Consider the following 5,703-nt stretch of genomic DNA (forward strand, 5'->3'; position numbering starts at 1 on the left):
TGTATATATATATATATATATGTACGTATGTTTATAATACTTTTTTTGTCACTCTTTTGGGCATTTGTGCACGGAGCGACGTAGCTTTATATCCAGAGTTCAGAAATCTGTGGAGCCCATTAAGCTATCCTTTCCTTTTTAGAAATTAGCTGCCATGCCTACCAAATTTTGAACATGGTTTAGCTATCGTGGCCTCATTTCTCGTCCATTAAAATATTGTACAGTAATATACTGCTTCTGCCTTTGTCGGAACTAATGACAGATGTCACTTCGACTGAAGCCATGTTTTATTTTATGGATTGCTTGTCTACAATTGAATACGGATGATGAACAAAATTCAACGTTTTGCACTCCTATAGGGATATTCTATTACAAGGGCATGGCCATTGTTTGAAAAATGTAGGAGCCACCTATTTATGTGCCATGCCGCACATCTTTGATGACCTCTTGCACTACCAAGTTGAATGTTATTGATGATGTTGTAATTAAGAGCCATCCCGAAGAAGATCATATATTAGACCTAAGAATCATCTTTGAACGTCTTAGGAGGTATGATCTAAAAATGAAACCTTTAAAGTGCACATTTTATGTTTTTTTGGGAAAATTCTGGGGTTTTATAGCCTGTCATTAAGGCACAGAGGTTGAACTTAGTGAGATGAATGATATCTTAAAGTTGGAATATCCTATAAGTTTAACGCAACTGCGAATCCTTCAAGGAAAGCTTCATTCATTCGGAGGTTTATCTCCAACTAGTCTGAATGATGTTGACTTTTCTCTGCTTTTGTCAAAAAGATTGTTCGATTTCATTGGGACAAAGTGTGTGCTTTCAACGATATTAAGCACTACTTTTTGGCATCACCAATATTAACAGCTCTCAACCCCTTCTATATACTTCCTCACTAGATGAGTCAGTGGGGGTTTTGTTAGCTCAAGTTAACGATGAAAGGAAATGAAGTATTCGCCAATTGAGAAAAAACTTTGTTGCGTTGATATTTTCAGTGCAGAAATTGAGACATTATATGCCCACACATCATATTGATGTAATTTCAACGCAAATCTCCTATAGTACTTGATGACTTGTCCTACATTGGATGGATAATTAGCTAGATAGGTCGTGATTCTATCACTATTTGACTTTTCGTATGAATTTCTAGCAGTTATACAGATTCCGACTCATTCATCGTTGAACAATGAGTTTCCCGATGAGCACTTATTGCCCATCGACTCTCCTGAGCGGGAGTTGTGCTTCGATGGGGCATCCTCCTTGATGAAGGGCCACCGGAATCTCTTTAAAATGTGCAGTATGGGATTTGATTGATTTTCATATCCCTGGAGCATGTTATTTTTTGCTATTCTTTTAACTTGATAGAACCACACACAAATAATGAGGCGGGAAATGAAACCTTGATTCTTGGGGGATGGAAATCGCCATCCAAATGAATAAAAAAAAAATCAAAGTGTATGGTGATTCAAAACTCATAATTAGCCAAGTCTTGGGGACCTATGAAGTCATCAAGCAAGACCACATGGTATATCACAAAAGAGCCACGTCGTTATTAGAACATATTCCCGATGTGACTTTGATCAAAATACTTTGTCTCCTCAATGGCAAATTCAACGCTCTTGCAAAGCTAGCCAAAGAATTATTTAGTTCTAATGAGGATCTTTTACTAGTAGTGATCCAAGATAGAAGGGTTGTATCGCTAGTTCTATTTAGCCTCAAGAAGCCTCCATGTTGGGTGACAAAGGCATAGTTATTTCCACTTTTGATGAGTCATATGTCGATTGACGGGTGTGCCCCATAATAGAGGGAGCTAAAGAGCACCTGAAAGTAGAGGGTTTGAAATCATTACATGATCCCACATAGCCACGACACCCTGCAAAAGAACTGACCTAGTCTAGCACACAATCTAACAAAAAAAGTGTCCAAATCAGTTTTTAAGTGCTCAAGGTAAAGCCCTTGATTATCGTATAACTTTAACGGGGTCGCCATACCGACCTTGTTCTAAAGATTGAAGGAATCTAAAGCACGTCACAAAAAAGTGAGTGACATTTTAAAATAAGTGACCTCACATATGACCTAACTTACATAATTTTAAAGTAGGTGGATAATACTAATAATAGTGAAAATATCCATTTTCATGCTTTGAAAACAACAGACCTACAATGTGGGTCTGTGATGCATATGACACCCCTTAGAGCCCTTGAATCTTTAACATAGTTGTACTCGTGTCAATCTCGATGACTTAACTCGCATTGCTTCTCAGGATCAACTCGGCAAGCAATGCTCGTTAAGGAATCCACATCCAGGGTGGGAGTACCGTGAAGGCATGCAAATGCAAATGAAAATAGTCATGAGATAGAAATTATGAGTGTATTGTAGGTGCAGTAACTCAGGAAGGAGGGTATGCTGTGAAGGTAGTGAGCCGAAAAGGTGAGAGTGTCGTGAGGCAGTGATTCAAAAAGATGGGTGTGCCAAGAAGGTAGGGGTCTAATGAATGAGTGTGTCATGGAGACAGTGACCTGAAATGATGGGCGTGCTGAGGAGGCGGGGGCCTAACGAATGCATGTGCTATGGAAGCATTGACCCTAAACGAAGCACAACCTAAGCAAATGATAAAAATCATGTAAGATGACACACAAGACATACAGCACAAGAAGTGTTGGGCTCGGTCACCTAGGGCATACGATGTCACTGAGGAGAATTACACATTACTCCAATAATGACCAGGCACACATACAAATCACAAGCACATACCAAACACAGAGCACCATGCACACAAGCGAAGCATACTCATGCAATGTTTCCGTTCATTTTTCTCTTTTTCATTTTAAAAGGAGTCGTTGGCTTATCGATCGTCGTATACTTCCCTTATTCGAATAAATCCCCCTCCAAATCTCCCTCTCAAATCATATAAATGAGTCAAAGATGAGAGGAACCGAATAAGAAGGGAAATACAACAAAATGACAAACAAGATAAAAAGTAAAATGTGGAGAGACTATGTGCGATAAACATACAAGGATAAGTCAAAAATGTCCGCCCAAAGGGCGGAGACACCTTAAACCAATATCCGCGAAAGAAGTATCTACATAGACTACCCATAACCAGAGAGTCAGGTGCATGTACCTGTTCTGGGGTCAAGAGCACTCCCAAAGGAACGTGTTCCTACTGATTAATTACATGTTGGGGGATACCCAAGAATACTCTATATAAAAGGAGTTTTACTTCATATTATCATAAATCTGAGGTATAGGTAATCAAAGAAAGGTTATTCTGTGTGGGGAATAGTCCCGATGCTTCAAAGCTCACGCTAAGCCGTCAGGCAGAGAGTGAGTCTCTTACATCGCAAATGGGTAGCGGCTAATTAGCACACGGGGCCCACGAAAAAACCTAAATCATCTTGACGGAAATATCCCAACACGTCAAAGCATGTCCGCGCCATAAAGGCAGAGGACAAATCGTCGTATCCAGAATGGGCCGCAGCTCATCAGTATCGGGTCGTCAACGTGATATCAATGAAGTCAAGAAGTGATAAGGCTCAAAGGGCCTCAACAAAAAGGAAGGTAGAGTGATCCTAAAAGGTAGAGGTAACTTCGTCGGGGTACCAGAGACCCGTCATCTACAGCTACTAAAACCTTTAGTCTACCTGGTTCTGATGGTAGTCGACCCAACACGTCCTGAGATCCCCGGTCAGTAATCTGTGAATTGCGTCGTCCACGGGAACCTCGGTAGCCCTAAGGTCAAACGAAGAAAACTCTATCATATGACTACAAGCTGGAGCTCCAATGGGTGGGACTTATACCTGCCGAAATAGCAAGGATGCCTCAGGAAAAAAAGAGAAGTGGAGGTTTAGCTACAAAATTAGAAACGCTTCAGAAACGCTTCAAACAAAAGGACTTATACCTCGTCTAGGTCAGGGAGTTTTCTAACACCCTAGGCGCACTAGACAAATACATATATGAAGGTATGCTGGACCAGTCTGGTTGGAGAAGTACAGGGACTCCTCCTCGGGACATGCAAATATGAATGCAGTTATCTAGAGCAGTCCTAATTATTGTGGAGATTCTATTAATATATGCAGGAAAGTAAATTTTGTAATTTTTAAATTCTGAATATTTTAATCCTAAATTTTAATTAACTTGAATATTTTAATTATGATTTTTAAGTAGAAAAAAATTAGGATTTTAAGTCCTAAAAAGTCTATATTGCATCGTGAAATCCAAGATAAACCACAGAAACAAACAAGGAAAACACATGCAGGTGCAACCATGTAACAAGACGCAAAAAAAGCAAAATAATTCAAATCAAAATAATAAACAAGCCGGTGTCGTTAAAAAGCAAAATAATTCAAATCAAAATAATAAACAAACCGGTGTCGTTGGGTCGACAACATATCACAGGAAAGAAAAAGGCGGTGGCGGACTCCGCATATGTATGTCCGGTCCTAATTCTATACATCAATATAAAATGCAGAAATAAGATACGAGACACGAGCATATGCTTTATGTCCCCTCTACGTGGTTCCCGAGTCAAACGCATCAGAAACTGTGCCCGTATCTTATTTCTGCACAGGATTCTCCTGGACTCTAATAGTACATAGAGAAAAGAAAAAAGCTCAATCCTGCATGAAAATAAGTGTCAACGTTAAAGCTAATATGCAAATACATATCATGAGTCATGCCTTAAAAGTGGGAGAGCTAAATATCACCTTCAAGCAAAAGGGTCAGAAATCATTACATGCTCCCTCAACAGCGATATATGTGCGTGTGCATATAAATAGACATGACTCACTGCAAAAGAACATTCTAACACGCTACCACACATATGCAACATGCTGTCACACCACAAGCATATTATAAAAGAAAGATATCTAGTTTGGACAACCAATCCAGCAACAATAACCAGACATCACAAAGATTACCTAACAACCTAAATCCTAGCCTAGCACACCATCTGACGAAAAGTGCATCAACCTAGTATCTAAGTGTGGGTATAGTATAACTTTGACAGGGTTGTCATACCGGTCCCATCCTAAAGATTTGAAGGATCTAAAGGATGTCACGAAGTGTGTTGACACGAGTTAAATCTAAGTTAGATCTATAGCACAGTCATACTCGTGTCAATCTCGATGACTTAACTCGCATTGCTCACCGGGATCAACCCAACAAGCGATACTCGTTAAGGCATCGTGACCAACACGGGGTCACTCTCATGACGAGTCCAGCTCACTATCCATGCAAACATGCAAGTGCAAATACAAGCAAATAAAACACATAAGTAGTGATAAAAATTATGTCATGAATGCGGTGACTCGTAGGGATGGGCATGTCGTGGCGGCAGAGGCCCGTAAATCTAATATGCTGGAAGGCAGTGACCCGAAGATGGGCATGTCGTGACGGCAGGAGTCTGACCAGAGGAAAATATGTTGAGATTTTCATACCTATTATATACTGTTTTTGATGATATTGCACTTTAAAGAAATGTATTTTTTGCAAGAATGATGAATTAGGGTCATTTGAGCAAAAAGATGCAAAAAAGTGCGAAAAGGACCAAAATGTGCAAAATTGAACTTGGCGCCGACGACGAGATTTTCCCGAGACTCCAGAATTAATTGATTATGAAGGTCCGCCAACGACGCCCTCGAGGCCGCCGACGGCGAGATCGACGGTTTTGCCTCTCCCAACTTTTTGTAAAGGCCAAA

General features: G+C 40.1%; 1 protein-coding gene across 1 annotated transcript in view; it reads right to left on the reverse strand.

Moving 5' to 3' along the window:
- Positions 1 to 5,703, reverse strand: part of LOC110032669 (bifunctional cis-abienol synthase, chloroplastic-like) — a gene marked incomplete at its 3' end in the record, with an annotated part of 10,632 nt that overhangs the window by 3,031 nt on the left and 1,898 nt on the right. The window lies entirely within an intron of this gene.

Source organism: Phalaenopsis equestris, unplaced genomic scaffold (assembly GCF_001263595.1).
Source record: "Phalaenopsis equestris unplaced genomic scaffold, ASM126359v1 Scaffold000998, whole genome shotgun sequence".
Classification (NCBI taxonomy): domain Eukaryota; kingdom Viridiplantae; phylum Streptophyta; class Magnoliopsida; order Asparagales; family Orchidaceae; genus Phalaenopsis; species Phalaenopsis equestris.